This window comes from Canis lupus, chromosome 7 (assembly GCF_048164855.1).
Source record: "Canis lupus baileyi chromosome 7, mCanLup2.hap1, whole genome shotgun sequence".
NCBI lineage: Eukaryota > Metazoa > Chordata > Mammalia > Carnivora > Canidae > Canis > Canis lupus.
In genome coordinates this window covers 8,445,955-8,471,267 of record NC_132844.1, presented here as the reverse complement: position 1 = coordinate 8,471,267, position 25,313 = coordinate 8,445,955, and the positions used below count along the sequence as shown (strand labels likewise).

Below are 25,313 nucleotides of genomic sequence, written 5' to 3'. Positions count from 1 at the left end.
GCACCTTCTTTTTTTCTGGAAAAATTCAACTGCCAGAACTGACCCCACAGGCAACTGGACAAATGCCCGAGGGGGTGTGGCCTGACACTGTTACAGAGTTTGCAGCTCAAGGACATTTTTGAGGTCCCGTGGTCCTCCTCCTCCCATCAGTTTGGGGCCACATGGACACCTGGCCCCCTCCTATTTTTATCCCGGAGGGCATGAAAGTTCAAATTCACACGATGCATTTGGCAGATTTCATCCCCAGGGACCACAGCACGAAAAGGCTCAATGACTTGCCCAAGGACATTTATTGAGTCAACAGTAGAAATGGGAACAAAACTCAGTCACCTGACGCTGGGGCCAGCTCCCCTTCCCTCGGCACATCACCTCACAGGGAAAATAATCTTCTGAAGTATCAAATAGCATTGGCCTTCTGATGAGCTAGCAAGCTGAGGAGAGAATCATGAGAAAAGTGGGTGTTGAATTTCCTTTGACATAACCCCTTCAGAAAATCCAGCAGCGGAGGCAAGAAGCATGGGACTTAGGTTATAAATGAAAGCAGAAATCTTTCTAAACAGCCTTGAACAGCTGATAAACAGCCATGAGGCCTGGCTGTGAGCGTCAGCCCAAAATGAAAGCAGAGGGAAAAAAAGAATCAAATGTAGAAGATGCCAGAGTTCTCAGGCAGGCAAGAGGAGTGCTCGTGATTCATAGTTTTATGCGGGCGATGGAGTGGTCCTTTTCATCCCCCGGTTATGGGGATGGCGTGAGGTCCTTGGAAAGCACAGCTCACTGAAGGGTAGTCCCACGTGAGGCTTTGATAAGCTGACTAATGACATCTGCCCGATGACATCAAGGTTGCCTTGTTGGGACGAGAGGAAACAGTATCTGCATTTGGGAGTAGTGGATCTAGGATTCATTTCCCTCTGTGGCGAGGAAAGGAAGGCAGGACGAGCCTGGCCTGTGCGCCGTGGATCCAGGGCTCACTCACACCAAACATCTAGGAGAACTGACAAAGAATGGGCTGTTACATTTTCTTTTCTTTTCTATCTCACATTTCATTTGTAAGTAATCTCTACAGCCAATGTGGGGCTCACACCCACAACCCCCAGATCAAGAGTCGCGGGCTCCACCAATGGGAGCCAACTGGGCACCCTCGGGGTCCTACATTGTAGACTGTGAATTCTGTAAAAGGCAGCAATTGCTTACAGAATTCCATTCTAATTTTCTCTCAGTTGGAATTTCTATGAGTTTCTTAAAAGATCGTGGCTTCCCTAGGCCTCAAACCACAACTAGATGGTTTTCCCTCCGTATGGCTCTGCCCCCATGACGGTATGTTGCCCTATTTCCAGCCGCCTGGTGGCACCCAGGATTGGGTTCCTCTGGTTGGTCTTCCTTTAACAAAGCAAACAACAAAGTTGAAACAAGTTTCCTTAATATCTCTCAGTTTGAAAAAGGAGAGGAGTTTGCAAAAGAAAAGGTTTTTCTTTAAAAAAAAAAAAAAAAAGATTTTATTTATTTAGAGCATGAGAGGGGAGGTGGGGGGCAGAGGGAGAGGGAGAAGCGGACTCCCCGCTGAGCAGGGGCCCGGACCCGGGCTGGATCCCAGGACCCTGAGATCACGACCTGAGCCAAAGGCAAATGCTTAACCAACTGAGCCACCAGGTGCCCTAAAAGGATTTTCCTTTGACAGTTTAATCCACTTGTAGATTCTGTTTATTGAAACGTGTCTACAGGCTTCATTTTATTGATGCGACCAAATATAATCTATCAGCATCATGGCCTGGAACGTGTAACATCCAGACTCCCGGGAGATTTAGGATTAGAAAGCTTAGGTCTGCACAGTCCCAGTGTGCTCACGTCACTCCACATCTCTTTCTCCACCTACAAGATATACTCTGGTGCTGCCCGATGGGCTGTACTGGGAACGAGAAGAGGAGAAAGCTCACTGAAAGTTACTTTCCAGTTTTTCCCACTTTTGCCAAGGTTTGTAACGAGGGAACAAATCTCCCTTTACCTAACTATGCAAGAGGCAAATCCTACTCGTAAGAAAACAATATTCCTCTTGATAGGATAGATCCTTCAGTCCTCAGTAGGTCAGTTCTATGGAAGAATCCAGAAGCTAGTTTACAGAGAGTGGGGAAGAGTGGGCTCAGTGTGGATGGATCTCCAGGCTCGAGACTCACGGCCCTGACTGCTGACACCTTCCTGGATGCCCCCAAAGGAGATGCATCCAAAGCACAGCACCCTGTCTCCTCGCCCAGCCCCTCCACCCCTGGCCACCGAAGGTGTTCTCTGTCTCAGCAAATGCAACCCCCTTCCCTACAGTCACCCAAGCTCCAAACCGAGAAATCCTCCCTAATGTCCTTCTCGCTCACTCTGCCCACTTCCAATGACTCACTCAGTCCCTTTATTTCCGCCTCCCAGATCTCTCCGATATTTATCTACTTCTCTTCATTCCCAGCACCTGCCTTCCCTAGTCCTGCTTGCTAGCACCTCTCACCTGGATGCCGCACCAGCCTCTCATTCAGATCTCTGCCTCCGCCTTGCCCTCTACGCTTCCTATGTGCAGGGAGAGTGATCCTTCTAAACTGCAAATTGGATGCCCCCGCTTTCCTGCTAGCATCCTTCCATGGCTCCCTATTGCCTTGGAATAAGGGCAAACAAGGCTTATAAGGACCTTCTTTGTTTGAATGGGTTTATCTCTTCAGATAAAGAGTGACTTGCCACTCTTAACCTCTCCATATTCCACCCCTGCCTACGGAAACATTTGGGACCCAGACAAACTTGCCTTGCAGTCTTCTCCTCCTTCCCACAGTTTGGAACACTCCTTACATACTCTCATTCCTGCTCGCCTGACACAGTGCTATGCATCCTTCAGACCTCAGCGTAGAAGTCCTATCACTTAGGTGTTCCAACAGCATGGTCTATGTGTCCCCTGTCAAAGCTCTTGCCTCATTCACTAAATGTCTATTTATTTTTTTAAGCTATATTGGCTACCAAAAGGTATGTCCCTGATTTGACTTAGAAACGGCACAAGTAAAATGAGAGAAAGCTTATTGTTGGTTGGTTGGGGTTGGAGAGGAGGAGACGATTGACTGCAAAACAGCCAAACAAACTTTTTGGGACCATGGGAATGCTCTGCATCTTGATTGCGATTGTCAAAATGCATCAAGCTGTACGCATAAGATGAGTGAAAGTATTGTATAGAAATTATACCTCGATAAAGCAGGTTTTAAGAAAAATAAGTGTATACTCCTTGAGGGCAGGTTTATCTCATAAATCCACCATCCATAGTAAGTGCCTGCAATAAGTAATTGCTAAACGGATGGATGAATGAATGAGTTACTCTTGCCTTCCTCTACTGTTTTATACAATTGGTATAAAATTTTTTTAAATGTGTGTTTATGACAAGGATTAAGTTATGACCTATGTTGGCATCTCATAAGTGGGATTTGAATTTTCTTCAATGAAACGTGTAAACCTATGACCTGTGCATGTCCTTCAGGGAGAAAATGGTTTTAGGAAGAGCTCATGGAAAGGAGGAGGCATGACAGTGACATGAGGGGGCTGCTTTGCCTACCCTAGGTATGGAGCAGGTGAGGAATAAAAGCTTCCAGGGGATGGCTGGTGGCAGTTCTGAAGCCTGCCTACCCAGAAGCTGCCTTTCCAGAGCCCAGGCTGATCTGGGCTCTGGCTGTACCACGTTCTAAAGGCACTGATGATACCCACTTCTATGCTCAAGCTTCATGCTCCATCTTCGTCCCCAAACACTCAGGCAGCTCAGGAGAAATGGGATGAGAGCTCCTGCCCAGACCACCACGTATGTGCTTTCACACTGATGCCAAGAATCAGAAACAAGCACCTGCCTTGGCCTGAGCCAACTTTGACCAGAGCTCCAGATTGTACTTGGTTAACAGTGACCTAGACCCGGGGTTAACCCTGTTCAACTGTCCAGTGTCAGGAGCCCTTTGTGTTCATGGAGTCTGCACTTGAGTGTCTATACACTAAAAGACTAATTAGAATTGGAAAGAATCAGCTTACTTGTCGCTTCTCTTTCAGATGAGGAAACTGAGGGCAGAAAGGACGAGCGAGTTGGCTGCTCTGTGATGAGATGGAGGTGTTGGGGGGAATCAGCTCCCAGTCGTCTCTTGCCTGCCCCACAGGCCCCCTGCTTGGTCTGTTCCTTCTGGAACACTGCAGTGCCCACTGCCCTCCTCACAACCCAGCGGTGACTAACCCAGTTTGCACAGTCGGTTTCCGAGAGCACTTGGTGAATCAAAATCATGAATCTTGGGATTCAGATCTGTTCGTGGATTTTATCACTGAATGACTGAAAAGAGCCAAAAGAAAAAAGAAAGGGACTCATTTCCTGAAGATCACACAGCTCATTTGGCTGAAAGATGGGAGATCCCCCACCTCTCTGCTAATTTACGGCCTCCCTCGGAAGGTGCCTGCTTCTCCCACCTGCAGAAGCACACACACAAAATACATCAAGTCTGCTCTCTGTGTGGCTCAGCACCACCTCCTTCCCTCTTGCACACCTGGTGGAGACTGTTGAATGAATAAACAGACAACCTCATTTGTAAGTAGGTGGCTTGGAATCCAGAACACACTTTCCAAAGGAAACGACGTCATGAGAGGGTTTGGGTTTCCTGGGCCTGCCCACGAAGCTGAATTAATCTATCACACAACTGAAAGACTATATATTTTCAGTAGGAAATAAGGGAGAAAAGAAGTGCAGTTAGCATATTAGTCATAAAATAAACAACCAAAAAAAGGGGAAGAAAGAAAGAAAGAAAGAAAGAAAGAAAGAAAGAAAGAAAGAAAGAAAGAGCAAGAAACGCCTGCTGGGGCAGACCTTACCCACATACATAGCCTAGCTCCATGCAGAAGATGAAGGGGGGCAGTGTCTCTCTCTCTCTCTCTCTCTCTTAGATGAGTGATTATGCCTCGAAATTAGTGACTTCCTCTGCTAACAGCCGAGTCTCTGACAGCTGCTCAGATCAGCCAGGCATACATTACTTTCATCTTTAATAAACAGGCACTCTGAAGTCGGTGGCTGGTCTCCATGGCAACCAGATCAAGTGTTCCACTGATGTCGGGGATGGAAGGGAAGAAGGAACAGATCACTTTTGCTGAGGGCCAGAGGAAGGCAGAGTGTGGGAAACGATGGACTTATTAATACCCTCTGTTTCCTCCAAGTCCCAGCTACTCACCCGGGAGAAGGGAGAGTCCCTGCTTCTCCATTTCACCACGTACCGAGGAAGAGGGGTCCTGCTCAGTGGTATTAAAAAAAAAATCTGGAAAAGGCCAGCCTAGTGCACACCAAGGCCTCAACGGCCAAGGAGCTAAATGCAACTTGATCCAACTTATCCTTATTTACTGTGTGTGCCTGGCCCTCTGCTACCTGCTGCAGGGGTTATTTACAGGAGGAAAACACAAGGTGGGGAGAGGGGCCAGGGAACATCACGGTGACGGTGGGAAGAGGGCCGAGCAGCCCCTGCCTCCCTGGGCCTGGGACAGCTGCTGCTCGCAACACCTTTCACCCTCAAGCTCAGCCATTCTCGGGCTCTAGTGGGGGGGGGCGGGGGACGGACTAGCAGCTGGTCAGGTGGGAATCAATAGTTTGTTGATAGTTTTCTGCTGTGGCATCCACTGGGATGTTAACCCCTGAGACCCACAGCATTTCCACCTTCTCTGAGCTCTCCCTGGTGGACCAACTCGGTCTGCAGGACTGGGATCTGACCCACTTGCCTGATCCAGGCTGAGGCCCTGACATCCTGCCTTGCCCAAGCTCACCCCTTCCCTCGGGCACCCAAATCACAGTTCCGTGTCCCCAGGATTGCCGGCTCCTATGGCCCAGCAGGAGTCTGGACCCTCTAGGCTACTGACTGATGCTTGTAGAACTAAGCCCGTTCGCTGTGGGCCCCTGAAGACTGGACCTTGGACCACCAGCACCCCTTGCCCCTCCTGTTACCATCCCAAGGCCTATCAGCTTCTGGTCCCGAGGTCTGCCCTCTTCCTACAAGCCATAGCTACTGCCAAAATACCAGAAAGCTTTATTTCTGAGCCCAAGTGGATATAATAGATGTGGTGTTTGAGGTGAGTCTGGAAGGGTAGCCAGGATTTAGACAGCAGGAGAGAGAGCTTTCTCTGTCAGAACCAGGGTCCTTGATGGGAGTCATAGGTAATGGTGAACTCCCTTTATTCACATCTCAACTAATTAATGCCAACTTCCTGCCCCTGGTCAACAGGTAAGGGTGCAGGTAGTAGTGATTGGAGGAATCGAGTCCTGGCTGGGCTCCTGCGGCAAGGACAGGTACTCATTCACAGTGTTCTCCTGGAGCTGGGTTGTGTAAATACAATCAGTACCCTTTTAGAGTACTGATTAAAGTGCAACTGGACAGGCAGATTCCATGAATAGGGTTACAGCAGTCCCCCTTCCCCATGCGGCATACGTTCCAGGACCCCCAGTGGATGCCTGAAACTGCAGAGTACCAAACCCCATCTACACTGTTTTTCTCTATATATACCTGCCTATGATAAAGTTTAATTTATAAATTAGGCCCAGTAAGAGATTAACACTAACCGATAATGAAATAGGACAATGATGACAATATACCGTAATACAAGTTCTGTGAATGTGGTCTCTCTCAAAATATCTTATTGTTCTGTACTCACCCTTCTTCTTGTGATGGATGATAAAAATGCCTACATGATGAGATGAAGTGAGGTGAGAGGTGTAGACACCGGGATGTAGCATTGGGCTACTACTGAGCTAAGGACAAGATGTCAGAAGGAGGATCCTCTGCTCCCCAACCTTTGTTGGCCTCGTGGAACTGAACCAGTGGAAAGCAAACCCACAGGTAAGGGGACCTATGGTCTAAATAAAATTCACTGAACATATTCACCCATTAGTCACAAAATGGATGAGGCTGAGGAGCAGGCAAGGACAAGTCATGAAAGGCTCTTGTAGGCCACATTAAGGAACTTGGACTTTCACAGGAGCTACTATTGAGCTATTAAACCGGTTTATGCTGGGGACTCATGTGATCTCATGAAGTTTTAAGAAAACCACCATGCCATTCTAGGCACAGTGGAGAGGGTGGAAAGCTTGGGAAGTGCAAGAACGGAGTCGGGAGGCCACTCATCCCGCCCAGCTGTTCCAGGAGGGGCGAGGGGACTCAGGCTGCAGGGCTCAAGCAGAGAGGGGTCTCCTTCACTTGCACTGTCTCTGTTTTCATTTTACTTTCTGCTGGTTTCCCCCTTGTCTCCCCGGCTGTGTCTTCCCTCTGTTCTTCACGGGTGCTGCCCATACGCGCTCTCTCCTGTGCTTTTCCGTTTTCACCCTCACTTCGCATCCTCTATCCTGGCCTTTCTATTTCCTGCTTTCTGTTCTCTTCTCCATGTGGAGAGAAAGCTGCCCACAAAACCTCTCCTCCCTCAGCTTTGGAGGAAATGACCAGCAACAGGAGACAAACTCCTCTTATCTGCTGGAAACAAGTAGGCTGATTTTTCCATCCAAGGACTGGAACACCAAAGGCTATTGGCCACACCAGTGGATCAGCAGAAATGTCTATTAGTTTACTGCTCATTTCTACCCATTCAGTGTGGAATACTCTGGGAGATTCTCTTGACCCTCCCTTGACCTGAAATACCTCCTCTACTGATGCCTGAAAGCCCACCATTAAGCCAGTCATTCCTTTGTGTTAATTATTACTTTCTCCCAATGGTTTTCCTTTGAACATAAAAATACTCCTGGAAGGGGAAACACATTAGCTTCCTATTACCTTGATATAAACAAAGAGTGGAAGGGAAAAATACAAAAGTTTTTCAAACCATTCTCAACATCAACTATGGGATTGGGGTTTTTTTTGGGGGGGGGGAATTGGGGTTTAAATCTAATTCGATGGAGCACAGAATTAACAAAATGTATTTAAATTATAGAACTGTTGATGTCCATATAATCATATTATCTTTTCTTTTTATCATTTTTATTGAAGTATAACATGCACCCAATAAAGTTCACAAATTTAAGTGTACAGCTTAACGAATTTTTATGTACGTATACACCCACATACCTACCATGAGATTAAATAAATCCTGGTACTTCAGAAGGCTCTGTGTGCCTCTTCCTAGACAATATTCTCCAAAAGGTAACCACTGCTCTTATTACCATAGATTATTTCTTCCTGTTCTCAAGCTTCATATAAATGGAGTCATAGGGATTCTGGTTTCATTGGTTGAATATAAGTTTTTTGAGATTCATACATGTTGTTGCATGTATGAGTCATTCTTTTCTATTTGTGCTTGGTATTCTTTTTTTTAAATTTTTTTTGTGCTTGGTATTCTTGTATGAATATACTACAATTTCTTTATTCATTTTTCTGTTGATGGACACCTGCATTGTGTCCAGTTTCTGGCTTTTATGAATAAAGGTGCCATGAACATTCTTGTACAAGTTTTTGTGAACACTAATTTCTCTTGAATATATACCTAGAGGTAAAACTGCTAGGTCAAAGTGTAGGTATATATTTAATTTTATTAGAAACTCGAGCAGATTTCCTGAGTGATCGTACTATTTTACATGAGTTTCATTTGTATATTTGTTTTGATAACAAGAAACTGTAAGGGATAGAAAACTTAGGAGTATTTTCTATCAGTACCTGCTAAAAGAAAGCCAACCCTATGGGCTGTCACCAGTGGAGGAAAGAGCTAGTTTAGGCCAATTCAAGAGAATATTCTGGACAGACTAGACTTATAGATAACACCGCAGGCCCATGTGTGATGGTGCTTCAGGAAGGGATCTTTTTTTTTTTTTTTTTTTTTTTTAGGAAGGGATCTTATACCAGGATTCTTGGTTACAAGCAACAGGAACCAGTTTGAGCTAATAGAATCAAGTGGGAATGTACAGAAAGATATCAGGGTACTCACAGAATCGACAGGAGAGTCAAGGGCCAGGCCTAGAGATGAGCAGGAACTGAAGAGAATCTAGAAGGTCAGGAACAGGCAATTCAGACCTCAGTGTCACTCGTTCAAGGTTCTAAGTTCCAGAAGAGTCTATCTGATTGTTTGAACTTAGACCAAAGGTCCACCCTCAAGGCTGGGAGAGGTGGAATCTGGTCTCTGCAAGAACTTCCATGGTGGGGAGTAGGCCCCTGGATTTATACCCCACTAAGACTACATACACATGGAGGAGGCAATTTCCTAAAAGAAATCATAGCCATCTGGAAGGTGGAATGGATATTAAGTAGCCGAAGAAACACCACATGTTCACTACAGTCCTGTCTTCAACAGTATTACATTCACACTAGCATGTTGATACTAGAGGAGATGAAAGAAAACTGGCCTGATCCTATTGGGTAAGCAAGGAAAGGGAATTTGACAGGACTATAAAACCTAGCTGAGTTGTTAATCTGCTTTCAAATGAATTTGGATTTTTGTGGGTTTTTTTTTAAGATTTTATTTATTTATTCATGAGAGAGAGAGAGGCAGAGACACAGGCAGAGGGAGAAGTAGGTCTCATGCAGGGAGGCTGATGTGGGACTTGATTCCAGGACCCCGGGATCACGACCTGAGCCAAAGGAAGATGCTCAACCACTGAGCCACCCAGGTGCCCTCAAATGGATTTGAAATAGAAGAGATCATGTGACTCCAAATTCCCTAATTTGTCATTTTTGGCCAGTCAGAGTCACTCTCCTTGCAGTGCCATCAAACCTGAGGGAGCCCTGGGTAGGGTCGGGAGGCAGAGGGGATACTGTGGAAATGAAAGAAAGAAGATTACAGCAGAGGGATGGCACTCCTTTCTGGGTCTTCTGTTCCTCAGGCCCCACAGCTTAGTGCCCAGGGCCTGTGAGCTTCTCGGGGGCTTAAGAAGCTGTGAGATTTGAGGGGGAAAAGTTACAGGCTCCAAATTACATAAAGAAAATTGCAGATTTTACATCTGTAAATGCTCAGTTTATATTTAGGCACATTTTACTCCTCTTTGGTGATGCTCCTACCTCCAGCTCAGAGTTCCCTGGGACTTCAGCTCATTGTGCATGGCTCCAAACTACAAAGCCACCAGCAAAAGAGAGTGAGGGGGAGCAGGGGCAGGTGACCTGGCTTCTTCACAATGGGTGGCCACATCTTGATTCTCATCTAGAATCAAAGTCAGTTCTGGAAAGAAAAAAACAAAAACAAAAACTAAAGCCCTCACCTCTGAAACTAAGTTCAGAGCCTAGTTTCTGGATTCCTTCTTTATTCCTCCAGTTGTTCAATGGAATTAATCCAATGTAACTTTATATCTAGGAAAGACTGTGAAAACATCCAAGTTACATGAAATTGGGCCAGAGGTCCTCTTGAGCCTGGACTTATGAAGCACGCCTTTTCCTACAGTGGAAAGAATACTAATTTACATATCAGAAGACCCAGTATAATCGAGTTGTGTCATGAACTCACTACATGACTTTAGGCAAGTCACACCCTTTATTCTTCTTTTTCTTTTTTCTGGAATATGAAGGGAGTTAACTAGATGAGCACTGATGCTTGTTCAAGTCCCATGATCATCTTAAGCGGATTCCTAAATAAAGAAAGGACTCATGTTAGCCTTGCTGACACATCTTCCCTCGTGTGCCACAGAAGACCAAATGATATAATAAAAGCATCTCTGTTCCCCAAACCATCCCCATCTCCAATTTATGCAGCCTGTGATTAGTAGAACCTATTTTGCTGTAATCAAGTGGGGTAGTTCTAGGAAAAAATTATACCGAATTTCACTAAATGTGCCTTCATTTGGTTAACCAGACCACTAGGACTGACATACTGTACCGATTACACAATGTGAGTACCTCCAACATCCTTCCATTTCAGTGAATTGGCTTTTTAGCCATCAGGGTAGAGCCCAATATAATTTATTTTCTTTGTGGTAGTGTCAAACATGTCTAAATTAGTTAAACTACTTTAATATGAGGTTGCTTTAAGGATCAAAAATTCTTAACCGCTCCTTCCAAGGAAACATCAGCCCGCAACATGTGGACTGAATCTCCATTTTCATTTACTTTGTTTCATTTTGGATTCTTCCGAATGGCTTCATTTTTCTTGTCCCTAAACCAACTTAAATTTTGGATCTGACTAAACACTCTCATATTTGTGCTAATCTTTTGACCAAATACTTCCCTTCATTTTGCACCCCACCACTAGGCAACCTAATTGTGATCAATTACAAATTGCTGGGTGGTGAGCTCTTCATTCTGTCCATAGCAAGATAAATTACTTCCTTGCCTACACAACCTCTCCTGGAATAATATTCTTGACCTCCTCCCATTCTCTGTCCTTCTCCGAGAAGGCCATGCTGCTGATAGTCGTACATGTAATTTGAGCAGTTTGAAAAATATACAAACACATTATTAGCAGCCTGTTTAAACAGCACCTTTCCCTTAGGTGTTCATAATCCTTTAAAGTTATGGTATAATTACTCCTTCCGGCATCACTTTAAAATATACACAGCATGGCAAGAATTATATTTGTCAAGAAACATGACAGTTATGAATAGATAAAAATAATCTCCTGTGTCTCACACAACATTTTTATTTATTTATGGGATCTGTGTATTCCTTGCCTCTTTCAAAAAGGACTTGAGGCTACTTACAAACTCATATGTATACCATTACTCTAATAAAATAGGAACGAAACCAGGAAGGAAGGTAGGAAACCTATTCCAAAACATGACAAGAAACCATAAAGGAAAATGTGGCAGATTTGATTACACAGAAAGTTCTATGTTGCAAAGGTCAGCTAAAGGGTTACTACCCACAATATCAACTGTATACAAATGCCTAAAAATCAATAAAAGAGCAACCCTCAAATGTGTATTTTGTACCAAAAAACCCATGATAATTAGACCTAGAATAAGAAATACAAATAATCAAAAAATCCTATGGAAAAAAATGCTTGCATTCTAATTCCTACAGAAGGATTTTCAAATTAAAATCTAGCAGTTTGTACACAACTCGACAGCAAGAAGATAAAAAGAGTTATAACATACGCTATTATACAGCTATTTTGGTTGTTCTAAATTTTCTCCCAATGCAAAAATGCTGCAGTGAGCATCCTGGTACCTATATCTTTTAGCAAACACACAAATATTTCTAGAAGACAGGTTCCTAGAAGCAAAATTGAGTTAAAATTAATATGCATTTAAAAATGATAAATACGGGCAGCCCGGGTGGCTCAGCGGTTTAGCACCACCTGCAGCCGAGGGCGTGATCCTGGAGGCTCGGGATCGAGTCCCACGTCAGGCTCCCTGCATGGAGCCTGCTTCTCCCTCTGCCTGTGTGTCTGCCTCTCTCTCTCTCTCTCTCTCTCTCTCATGAATAAATAAATAAAATTAAAAAAAAAACTAAAAATGATAAATACTACCAAATGTTCTTCTAAAATATTCTTCCGTTTTACATTTAAATCCATAGAATATGAGTGTGCTCATTTTCCCTAAACATGCAATTACCATATGACCCAGTAATTATACTCTTGGGCATTCATCCCAGAGAAATAGAAGCCTATATTTCTATTAAAAAACTGTGCAGGAATGTTCATAACAACTTTATTCATAAATGGCTAAAAACTAGAAACAATCCAATCCAAATGTCCTTCGATGGTTGAGGGGTTAAACAAATTGTGGCACATCCCTACCATTGAATACTACTCGGCAATAAAAAGTTGATACACACAACAACTTGGATGACTCCCCAGAGTTATGCTGAATGAAAGAGCCAGTGCCAAAAGGTTGTAAACTATATGATTGCATAAATACATTTCTGAAATAACAAAAGTATAGAAATGGAGAACAGATGAGTGGTTGTTAAGAATTAGGGGTTAGGGAAGGGGCAAGAAGGAGGTGGGTGTGGGAAACCCAAGGGATCCGCATAATGATGGAGCTGCCCTGTATCTTGACTGTGATAGTACACACAGGAACCTATACAGGTGATAAAATTACTTAGAACCAACATACACTCACGCGCAGATGAGTTCAAGTGAAACCGGGCAAATCTGAATAAGCCTGATGGATTGTATCAATATTAATACCCTAGTTGTGATACCCACTGTACAATAATTTAGCAAGGTGTTACCAATGGGGAAACCCTGGAAAAAAGTACATGAGATCTCTATCATTTCTTACAACTGCATGTGAATCTACCATTATCTCCAAATAGAAAGTTTAATTTTAGAAGATATAAGGTAAATCTACATGGTATAATATAAGGTTTATGATACCTGTGGAGTGAGAAAAGTATGTGACAAAATAATAGGAACGGTATTCTGTTTGTGATAAACAAAGCCATATATCACCTTGTGTGTATATGCAAATAAATAGAAAATTTAATACTGGTTACCTCTGAAGAAGAGGATGGGAAAAGAGTTAAGTTTTGGTCTGTACACTCCTATGTTGTTGCAGTCCTTTACAACAAACATTCTGTGATTTAAGCATATCGGTGTTTGGGTTTTTTAAAAGATTTATTTATTTGAGAGAGAGGGAGAGCACATGCTCATGCGTGTGCGCAGGCTTGGGCAAGCATGGTAGGAAGGGACAGAGGGAGAGACTCTTCAAGCAGACTCCCCACTGAACACAGAGCCCGACAGGGGACTCCATCTCACAACCCTGAGATCACGTCCTGAGCTGAAACCAAGAGTTGGTAGCTTCACCAACTGAGCCACCCAGGCACCCCTAGTATTTGTTGTTTCATGGTAAGGAGAGATTAAATAAGCCAATAATGAGAGTTAGCCAACTGCCTTATAGTATGAGCAGTGTCTCCTCAAGCAAACTGGGGGCAAAGAAGTGTTCTAGGGAGATGCAGGTGTCTGAGAAGGCAGCAAAGCAAAGGACCCCCAGAGAGGAGCAGAAGGGTGTAGAAAGGGGAATAATCTGCAGTGGAATAGGACACAGAGGGGAGGATTGGGAGGGAGAGGAGTATCCTGGGAAGAGTGATGAGGAAGAAATGCAGAGACTCAAAAGTAGGAGGGAAGCTGGAAAGGGATACTTTGGGGATTTTCCAATGGAGACAGGAATAAAATATTGCTTTAGGTTTGCTATTTGGGATGGGGTATTTATCATTTGTCAGGGCGGTGGTGGCTCATGCCAGGGGCTTCTACTCAGTCCTTCTACCAACATGGGGATTCTACCAACAATTGAGGGTATCTCCTGGAACTGTACTTCTAGAATGGAGACATATTGGGCTGTAGTCTCATTGAATCCCTTGTCAGATGAATTCAAGTCAAGGCTCTGTTATCTGATCTCCATAGCCCTTAGTTAGAAAGTGGACCCAGATGGCATTCCTGGTCTAGGGATCAGCATAAGCTCAAAAAGCTGGATAATTTCCAGTACCAGTACCCAGTACCCAGTCGCCCCTAATAAATGGTCACTGGTCCCACTAGGTTTGAGAGAACCTGCAGGGTCCTTTCTAAAAGTGTTCTGGGTCTGTGAGCTGGCTTAGGTCTGGCAACTGGATAAGAGGCCATGTATTCCCACTATGGTAACCCAAGCTGGAAGGTCTCTCCCTGTATATGTGAAGAAGTGACTTAGTAAACTGCCCTTCCTGTTCATTTCTAGGAGTTTAGTGATCAGTTTGCCATTGCCACAGATCCCTGCATATGAAACACTCTATCTCTCCATCCCTGTGGTTTACTCAGGTAATTGCATCTTCCTTGTGTCTCACAGTCCCCCTGAGCCCGGGGAAGCCAATTCCATTATGATATCAGCACTGCTACCTCTGACCTTCAGAGAGACATGTCAGAGCTCTTCAATGCCTGATGCCTCCCATACCAATGATTTTTTTTTTTTTTTTTTTTTTTTTTACTGCCTTGACGAAATGCTCTTCATATCTTCATAGAGCATTTGGGTAGGTGATAGTTGAACATGTTGGAGTAATTGACTCATTCTAACATTCCCATTTCCCTGAGCCTCTAGACTCCTTCCACTCTTAGAGCCTTGCTACTCAAAGTGTAATTTGCATCACCTGGGAGCACATTAGACTTTCATCCCTATCCTAGACCTGCCAAGTCAGAATCTGCATCTTAACAAGATCCCTAGGTGATTCATAAGCACATTAAATTTTGCTTTACAGCAGTGGTTCCCAAACTTTAATGTGTGTCAAATTCATTTTTGAAAGCTCAAATTCCCAGGGCTCAGCTCCCAGTCCTGATTCTATAAATTCGGGGTGAAATTCAAGATTTCCATTTCTAACATGTTCCCAGTTGACATTGATGGTCCCAGGTGACACGGCCACCACTCTGTATCAACCATGGTTCTATATTATGAGAGCTTAAAGAATGTCAGCCTACATAACTGTAGGCCATCATAGACTTTAGGTAATTCCACAATCTTTAAAATCACTACCTTTGACAGAACAACTAAGTGCCACAGCATCTTGATCTTCCAGTGGCTTGTCCTCCACTTACTCTTCATCCCATGCTATGACCACTGATGATTTGAATGATTGAGATGCTACTGCAGAGAGTCTCAAGCAGGCTCCATGCTCAGCACAGAGCCTGACACGGAGCTTGATCTCAGGACCCCGAGATCATAATGTGAGCCGAAATCAAGAGTCACACGCTTAACCAACTGAGCCACCCAGGTGCCCCTGTCATTAGAAAGATTTCAAAATGAGTGTCTGTGTCCAGAAAGCATTATTCCTGCTCTTCAGAGACATACACCCATGCCAACTCTAATTGTCCTTCATTTTCAGTGGTGACCCTCTGTCGTGTGTGTTCTGGCTCTAAAGAACAATGCCTAACCAGCAGTATTTTCTCCATGCTCAGGACTGTCCTTGGGCTTCTTTGGGGCCAGCTGCTATTTGCTTAGTCTGGCATGATTTTTTCCTTTGTGTCCTTAGTTCCTGGTTTGCCAAACACCATGGTCTAGAAAGAATCCTCCCACCAGGGATTGCTTTAGGCCAGTGTTCTCCGGATGGTTTTCTGTGTCTGCCTCTCACCACATCTTTCGGCCTGGGCCTTAGGCTTGCCCTCCAGTGATTTCTCTGTGCTGTTCCTCCCCAGCTTCACTTCTGCTTGGGTATCCACCCTCTGCCTTTACCCATTCTCTGGACAACAGATGGGGGTATTGGGCAGCCAGGTGTCTCTAAGATCACCAGATGGGTGACAGTGTAACCAATGTCTGGTAGTAATACAAGAGAGGACATGGAACTAAACTTTCCCAATTTTTTAGTTGCACCTCGGGTGGCTAAGCAAATGCTTCAGGCATCGTTAAGTAAAACCAAGGTCAGTATATGAAGAGTAGACCTGAATTTGCCAATCTCCCCTCTCACCTTCCCAGTCTTCTCCCTTTCATTGTGGTTTTCTCACTAATACATAGAATGAGACATGTGACCTCATCTTGACAAACATCACAAGTGTTTGTTATTATTTTTCTCGGTCCCTGTGACTTATGGTCATGCACCATAGTGGCTAGGCCAGCTTATAAGGCAAATCCGTTACCTGTGAAAAATATACTTAGCAGACTCATTTCTCTACCCAGCAAGATGACTGAGAATAATCACATGAGAGCGTATTACCATTTGGATAGCTTCCATCAGAACTCTCCATGTGATTTTCAGTTCGGTGCTCTCTCTTCCATTTCATCTTGTTATTACTGTTTTGGATTTTGTTGTTGCTGTTGCGAGAGCCCTCAATAATTTCTGGATGTGTGCTGTGCGGGGATTGGCTTTATTATCGGCACTATGATTATCATCATCCATCACCTAAAAGGCTTAGAAACGGTCTCCAACAGCACGCCCTTGCTGCCTATCAGACTTCATCTTGAGGTGCTGGAGAAACGTCTGACGCTAGAGAAAGCCCCCTGGCGCAGGCCATCACACAGAGTTTCAATCAGTGGGCTCATCGGTTTGCTCTTCGGTAACACAGACAAAAATGTAATTTACTGTTGCTATGGGCGATTTACTCCTAAATTCTCGAGATCTGTAACTCCAGAACCTCCCTGATATCAGAGGCCTCTCTTAGGGCCTGGCTGGAAACTTAGCCTTAATGGTACCCTCCACATATCTGTTCTAAAATCTTACTGCTGGAGTCGAAGATAAATACATATTTCCTTAAGGGTACAACCAAAGCTGGCCGAGTCGGACTAAAGTAAGGGAATTATATTCTTTGCTTGGGGGAAGAGTTTTCTTGCTTTTGCTTTCTTCCTCTGGATATGAACAGGTCTACGCACATAGCCCTATGCCCTAGCAGCCTTCTTAAGACCCAAAGGGAAGCAACCTTAAGAGAAAACCTTTGTGGAGGAGAGCAGAACAGGAAAGGAGAGAATGTGTGTCCTTGTTGACATCACTGAGCTGCTGAATCCACCAGCCCTGAAGTCCACCCCTCCTCCAGAATCTTGTGAGATAACAAATGTCTTTATATTTAACTCAAGTTGGTACAATATGCTATTATTATTACTATTATTATTATTAGCCACGGAAAACATCCCAGGTGCTACAAGTTCTCATAGGTTCCTGCCTCATGTAACCAAGGAGGGCCCAGCAGAAATATGTGAGCCACTGGGGGTAATTTCTGTCAATCTTTTCTCCATTCCACTCACTCAACCTGATTCCTAATATGGGACTATTTGGACTTTGGGCTATCCTTCTCGTGTTTCTTCCCCACCCTACCCCATTTTCTCTAGCTCTCAGAAAGCACTATTATTCTCCATTTAAATACAACATGTCCTTCAAGCTGAATTTAAGCTACGGTCAAGTCAACCTGAGTCTTTCAAACTATGTGGGGACCCCATCTCAGGGGGGCCTGGAAGAGGAATGTCAGATCATTAGGTAGGAAAAGTGTACCCTGGAATTGTTTTCTGGAGTCAGCAAAAATGTGGGAAGAGACCTCTGGAATTTTGTCAGCATCAGTGCCTCCTCTGAATATTTGTATCCTTGCTCTAGGCCCTGTTGTATCTGTAGAAGTTCATCTGTATTTTATTTGGGGTCAAAGAAGTTCTCCTACTGGGTTGGGGTCAAAAATACTTAAATGGCTGAAACTTGAGGTTTGCTGAGATTACTGGTTTTTTATCCAATTGGAAACATTTCCAGCCAATTATTTCTTCAAATACATTTTCTACCTCACTCTGCTTCTCCTCTCTTTCTGGGACTCCACTTACATGTGTATGAGATTGCTTGATACTATCCCACAAGTTCCTGAGGCCCTGTTCTTTTTTCTTTTCATCTTTTTTCCCCTTCTCCATTTGGATAATATCCATTGACTTGTCTTCAAGGTCATTTTGTGTTTACTAATAATTTTATATTTTGTGTTCATTGTGCTATTAACTTCTAGCCAATGAGTTTTCAATTTCAGATATTGTATTTTTCAGTTCCAGGATTTCCATTTGGTTCTTTTTTAAAGTTTCTATGTCTCTTCGAAAATTTCCCCTCTCTTCACCTACCATGCTCATATTTTCTTGTTGGTTCTTTTGTTTTATAAGATTTTATTTATTGATTCATGAGAGGGAGGCAGAGACATAGGCAGAGGGATCTCACCACCCATGAGATCATGACCTGAGCTGAAACCAAGAGTCAGATGCTTAACGGACTGAACCACTCAGGCTCCCCATGGGGAGCTATATTTTAAATTTTATTTAAGTTTAATTAGATTCCAAAGGCCGCATGTACCCAGAGGATACCATATTGAACAATGTCACTGTGGAAAGTTGGTTTTAGGCATTATTAGGACTGGCCTATTTTGGCCTTGCCTTTATTCCTAGGGCATAGACTCTAGTGTTGGGAAGTAGCCCTCACTCCCACGGTGTGCCCCTCTGTGTTCCCAGTGGCATACCTCTCTGACCGAACCCTGACCTCCATCTCCCCACACAAGGCAACTGCTCTTTCAGCCTTCTGCCCTCCTTGGGGTCCTCCTGCCTCCCTCGCATGGGCACAGATCAGAAGTTAGCCAAGGATTTGTTGGAAGTCTCTATCACAGTTTGAAAGCTCTCCCTCTGAGGCTCCCTCCTTTCTGGGATTTCCCCCTCCCCAATTCCAAACTGCTGTAGAAGCCCCAAACTCCAACCTCTAAGTCTTCAGCTCAGTGGAATTGCCACTTTCTTCTTGGGCTCTGTCTCCTAGCACAATGGGAAGTGCCTAGTCCTGTCAGAGGAAACATTCCATCACCTTGAATCTCGCTCAGTGTCATCCCCTTTTTTCAGGGGTCCTATCTTCTTCAGAGATGGTTTCAGCTGCAGAACCAAACCATTGTGCTGGCTCTCCTGGACCTTAAAACAGATTTTGTTGTTATGATTTTGTCTGGGGTCCAGAATTTATCATTGTCTTTGGCAGAAAGTTTAGTCAGAGACAATTAACTCTGCCATTGTCAGAAGTCGGAACTGACCTGAAGGACCAAAATTAGACATTAAAATACTGAGTTTTGGTGGGAAAACTTGGCTATTCTTGCCTTGTACACACGCTCCCATGTCTCTTTGCATCAGAAGGGGATCGATTTTGCTGAACCAGTGCTGAAAACTGAAAATTCTCTTGAAGGAATCATACTTTGAAGCATTAGCCATCATTCATAATTTAGAACAGACAATCCTTTTCCGAAAGCAGGTTTTGACAGGGGTTAGTGAGAAAGAACAAGAAGTTCCTGGCCCATATCTGTCTTCTGACTGCAAGTGGCCAAAAACCTGCCACAATTTTGCCCGAAGCAGAAGAATTTATAGACAAGGATAGGTTAAAATTCCATAGTAGGGCTAATTCCAGGCAGAGCTGGGTTTAGGGCTCATATAGTGTCGACAGAACAGAGGTTTTCCTGCTTTTGTTTTTTTTTTTGCTTTTTGTTTTTATTCCCAGCTTTCAGACCTGCCTACCACATTGTCAGAATTAATCCCAGCTTCCTGGGACTGCAAGAGGATGGTAGCCACGTCCAGCCTGCATCCTCTCGGGTATCCAGTACAGAGGAGAAAGGGAGAGCTTATTTCCCCAAAATTCCCAGAAATAGCCATGAAAATCGTGCTGTGTCTCCTAGGTGCTGCCTGGATCACAGTGCCCATGTCTGGAACAACCGCATGGCCATGAAATAGAAAGAAATGATTGGCCTAAGCGTGGCTCACCTGTTCCACCCCACAGGCAGAAGGATGTTTCACCAGCTCCTCATAGACTGAGAGTAAGAGAGGGGTAACCCCCCCCCCAAATATCCGGGACTGAGAGTGGACGGTGGAGCAATCCCCCTGATAAATATCTGGGCTCTTATGCACTGGAAGGGCAGACACACACTGGTGCAGAAACAACAGAGGCCTACCGGGGTGGTTATTGGAAGATACAGGAACAAAGTACATGGAAGGAGTTAAAAAGTCACCAACTAGAGAGAGGTAGGGAGGCTGAAAAGGAAAAGCTTCCTCTTTTTCCCACTTAGCCCTGGGGCTCAGGGCTGCTGGAAGCAGGTGCTGTGCTGTATCATTGCTTCATGGTTGGCGCGCTTAGGGACCTGCAAAGACTGAAGTCCATGAAATTCAGATACCACAGCGGTATCTTAAAAAGGTATCAGGTGGAGAATGGCTTTTAATGTGGAATCCAGGCCTCCAATGAGAGGCTTGTTCCACTTGCTAAATCTGGTGTGGGTTAAATGCCCACTGACCTCTTGTCCCTATAGCATTTCATCACTGTGATGAATGCTTGGTAACAAACCTTCCTGTCCCCACCCTTTCTAATGGCACACAATCTCTATACCATTAGAGGTCTGAATTCTTTTTCCAGATAAATTGCCAGGCCCTCCTTCAATCTCTTCCTTTAGTGAGGGAGAAATCCAAGGAAAAAAGAAGACAATCCGTAGTGCAGCAATGCTTCCGAATGTTCGCGTGGCTTGGACAGCGCCTGACCGGCTTCCCCCACAGCTCCAAACCACCCAGCAGTCTCACCTCCCCCTACCCCGCCCCCCATCCAGAAAACCCAAGAAAACTTGGGGGAACCCCAGACACCACTGGGAAATACCTTGGGATCTCTCAATCCATTCAGTCCTCATTGGTTGCTCCTAAGCATCTTCTGACTTGCACCCCATCATTCTAAGATCGCGCCCTGAAAGCCTTCCCCCAGTAATTGAGAAAACTCCTTCCGATTTTCAAAAACGTGTGCACTTTTTAGGACCCTACAGTTTTCTACAGTAAGCACACCTCACTTTTACCACACATAGAAAAATTAAAATGAGTGTGGATATTCAAAGTTTAGAGTCCCACAAAGCTGCCCTCCCTTAGAAGTTCCCACGATAGGGACCCCTGGGTGGCTCAGCAGTTGAGTGTCTGCCTTCGGCCCAGAGTGTGACCCCAGGTCCGGGGATCGAGTCCCATGTTAGGCTCCCTGCATGGAGCCTGCTTCTCCTTCTGCCTGTGTCTCTGTCTCTCTGTCTCTAATGAATAAATAAATAAATCTTTAAAAAAGAAAAATAGAAGTTCCCACAATAACCCGTGACTGACTCTGGAGGGGTCGCTCACAGCATTTCGGCTTCTTGAGTCACTCCAGTTACATGGAATAGTAAAAAGAAAGCAAGCCTGGGACTTAATTTTAAGATGCAACCTGGCAGGTGCTTCTGGAAAGAACTCCTATCGGCTCTTTTCATACCTGTGTTCCCTTCCTGATACCTTCCTAGTCTTTCCAGGTAATCAGAGCATCCCTTGCCCCCTTTGTGAAAACGACTCAGGTCACTTCCCTCACTTCCACCTTCCTGGTGAGCTGGTCTTTGGAAGGGTAGAGATATTCTGGTTGGTTCTTCCTCGAGTCTTCCTCCTTCCTGCTCTCCCACCACCCGCTTGTGTCACTTTCTCTGTGTCCCACTGCGCCCAGGACACACCTGTCACTGACCTCATTCTCAGCTTTGTTTGTTTCCCTGCTAAGATTACTGGCCAGGTGCTGTCATCTTCGGTTTGCTGAGCCATTGCCTTGGTGCAGTGCCTGTGACCTACACTCGGGACGGGGCCGACTTCATTATTCACGACGGGCTGCAGGTCCAGTTACCAGCAAGTGGCCACCTCCCAGGCCAGACCGAAACTCGTTTAGCCAGTTCCCTTCTTTCACTGAGCTGGTCCGAGACTGACACACACGGATTGACAAAAACACTGAGGGTGTCTGTGTTCCCAGGAACAAATCCCCCCTCCACGCTCCAGAACAAGACCCGGTCTGTTGCTGGACTGTGATTCCCATTTCCTCTCCCCACTCGGCCTCCCCCCACCCCTCTCCATCCACCCCCTCAGCCCCCCACCTCCCTTGGCCACAAAGCTATGGGCCATCAAGCTTTAACGCACTGTTGAGTTGTTGATTGAAACAGGGTGTTATTTTCTGAACGTCAAACAACACATGACGCTAAAGCAGGCAGAACATAGCAGGAAAACAAATGCGTGCTGCTTGGGCACCGGATCCAAACGCACAAATGGGCTGAACTTTGAGAGCCTCTACGTTCCCCAAGAAGTCTGCGAGCATTAAAATTGATGACGGTGATTAGGTTGCCTTTCAGGGCAGCGAAATCTGTATAACCGAATCCTCCTGGGCCTAGCCATTTTCAGCCCAGGCATATTAACTTGGCTTGCTGTGAGTCTGCTTTTGTGTACACACGCACAGTATTTAACCACGAGCGCAGTGGGCCCCAAATTAAAACCATATTTTGTTAGCACCACATGTTCCAGCCTTGACAGTATTTATCAAAGGGGAAGCTGCTGGATTTATTGAAAGAAATGAACTTCACCAGCGTCTGGCAAGGCCCAACCCTGACGGGGAGCTGTGATTTTTTTTTTTTTTTTTTTTTTTTTTTTTTTACCCCGCCCATGGAGTTGGCTCAAGGCTGGTTCCTTTGCTTTGGGCGTCTCCCGTGCCTGCTTCCCAGCACCCCCGGGGGCCCGCATGGGATGGCATCAGCTCCAAAACCATTTATTCTTCAAGGCCCCCTTTGTGTTCCCTTCTTTTCTGTGAAGTCTCTGCTACCTAAACCCAAAGTGCACTGATCTCTCTAGGCTGACCCGGGGCATCTCTTGGGACCGTGGTGGAAATGTAGGCTCCCAGGCCCTACCCCAGACATCCCGAATCTGCAGTTTAGCAGGATCCCCAGGGGATTCCAGGGCACGCTGAAGTTTGACAAGCACTGCTCTACCCCCAAGTCATGTTTCTACCAGTGGCTCTCACTGAGAGTCCTGTAGGTGTTTGGGGAATGTACACAGGAGTTTGGGGTTGTCACAGTGATCACAGTGATGGGCGCTGGGGGAGCACTAGCAGGCACAGTGGCAGAGATGGTCCTGGACGGCCTGCAGCGTAGGGGACAGGCCCACGTAAGGAGGGTTTGCTTCCTATGTCACCTGGCTTTCTAAAGTGCTGCCAAGCAGCCAGGTAGGTGAAAAACCTATTTTTTCATTATCTGAGACTAGACCCTAACTCTTTTTTACATAGAGACATCAAGTATTGTTTGCACAGTTTTAATATATCACTGAGTTGTCTAGGAAGCCAACTTCTGTGAAAAGTCAGGGAAGACTGCCTTTGTTTTGTTAAGAACTTTATCTTCTTCACCATTTTGGAAACACACATTATCCACGGCAATGCCGCTCACGGAATTTCAGTCTCCAGGACATTATCTCTGCATCAGTCTGCATTTGGAGCTATCCCAATAGCTGCGATTTTATATCTGACTACTTCATTATGGTTTTGTGTTTTTTTTGGTGTAAATGTGCCCAAGCATTTATTTATATATTAAAATCCATATGATCTTATTACAATTTTCTCTTATTTTATTTCTTTTTCATATCAGAGTTAAGGAATTCATTATACGGTTGTTAAGAAATTTATATTATTCATGGATTCTATTTCATGGAAATAAAGGAACCATTTAAAACTGTTTGTTATAAAAAGAGAATGTTGGGTCTGATAGGGTTAGGAACCTTGTTTGTACATTGTTCAATTCTTCAATTGGTCCTTATTACATATTGTCTTGTAATCTCGGTTATATTTTTAAGAGATCATGCATAGTCTCCCCTACTAGATTAATATGCTTAGGGTAGGACTATGTTTTATAATCTTGGTCTTCTAATCACCACTTAATGCACCCATTGAGCATCAGGTAATTGGTCCCATGGCTATTTGAAGGACTGGTGCTCCCTGCATTCCTTTCCTCAAATGCTACTGTGTTCCTACTGGGTGCAAAGCACTGACAGCCTGGCTACAATGGCCATTAAGAAGGGGTTTGGGGCTAACTGCCTGCCTCAGGTGCTGGAGCATGTGACTCTTGATCTCAAGGTTGTAAGTTTGAGCCCCACATTAGGTGTAGCAATTACTTAAAAATAAAATCTGGGGGAAAAAATAAAAAAATAAAAATAAAATAAAATAAACACAAACATAAAATAAATAAATAAAATAAAATAAAATAAAATAAAATAAAATCAGTTGGGAGGGTACCTGGGTGGCTCAGTGGTTGAGCCTTTGGCTCAGGTCATGATCCTGGGGTCCTGGGATTGAGTCTCACATCGGGCTCCTCACAGGAAGTCTGCTTCTCCCTCTGCCTATGTCTCTACCTCTCTCTATGTGTCTGTTATGAATGAATAAATAAATGAAATCTCAAAAATAAATAAATAAATAAATAAATAAATAAATAAATAAATAAATAAATAAAATCTGGGGCACCTGAGTGGCTCAGTCAGTTAAGTGTCAGACTCATGGTTTCAGCTCAGGTCATGATCTCATGGGTGGTGAGACCAAGCCCCATGTCAGGCTTCACACCCAGCGAGGAGTCTGCTCTATGGTTCCCTCCCTCTGCTCCTCCTCCCACTCATATGTGCACTCTCTCTCTTTATAAAATAAATAAGTCTTTTAAAACATAAGTAAAATCTGAAAGAAAGGAAGGAAGGAAGAAGGGAAAGAAGGAAAGAAAAAGGGATGAGATGACAAACGAGATTTTCATGGAAAGAGGTTTTCATAGGGAACAGTTGGGTTTGGGGGAAGACTAGAGCAGTCAGTGAAAAAGATATTTCAGAAAGGGAAGCCAGGGGCTGAGATACACTTGATCTTCTACATAACTTTGTCAAAAAGACACTGCCACCATTAACTAAAACGCAAGCCCATCCAGCTGTCTTCTTGAAAAACAGACAATCCCCCAGTTCCTTTGACTGTGTACTTTGTACCATCAGGTAAGAGGCCCTCAGGTGTCTTTACCCCCTTGTCCCACAAACAGTGCTTTAACATGCTCACAAGGGAGTGTAGGCCTGGGACTCTGGGGAAGGAGACCTGTTGTGATGAAAAATGCTGGTGGGGCCTGAGCTGACCTAGAGGCAGAAGGAGGGAGGGTGGGTCAGCAGGAGAACTGATGAGGACACTAGAAAAAGAGGAAGGTGAGATGTGGCCCAGAAGAGGAGG

The 25,313-nt window shown here is 44.6% G+C and overlaps 3 long non-coding RNA genes across 5 annotated transcripts; 1 reads left to right on the top strand and 2 right to left on the bottom strand.

The window, feature by feature from the left end:
- Positions 1 to 271: 271 nt before the first annotated feature.
- On the bottom strand, positions 272 to 9,030 carry LOC140636561 (uncharacterized). 3 transcript variants are annotated; one of them, XR_012033763.1, is made up of 4 exons: positions 8,920 to 9,011; positions 4,849 to 5,077; positions 4,027 to 4,315; positions 272 to 991 (listed from the first exon to the last, which is right to left on the bottom strand). It is a non-coding gene; the product is annotated as an uncharacterized lncRNA (long non-coding RNA). The 3 variants fall into 3 exon arrangements; XR_012033764.1 differs by having other exon boundaries at positions 4,857 to 5,077; XR_012033762.1 differs by lacking the exon at positions 4,849 to 5,077 and having other exon boundaries at positions 8,920 to 9,030.
- LOC140636560 (uncharacterized) lies at positions 9,028 to 10,645 on the top strand. The gene is made up of 2 exons (XR_012033761.1): positions 9,028 to 9,347; positions 10,276 to 10,645. It is a non-coding gene; the product is annotated as an uncharacterized lncRNA (long non-coding RNA).
- On the bottom strand, positions 9,470 to 22,092 carry LOC140636562 (uncharacterized). Its single transcript, XR_012033765.1, has 3 exons — positions 21,789 to 22,092; positions 9,987 to 10,143; positions 9,470 to 9,742 (listed from the first exon to the last, which is right to left on the bottom strand). It is a non-coding gene; the product is annotated as an uncharacterized lncRNA (long non-coding RNA).
- Positions 22,093 to 25,313: the final 3,221 nt, after the last annotated feature.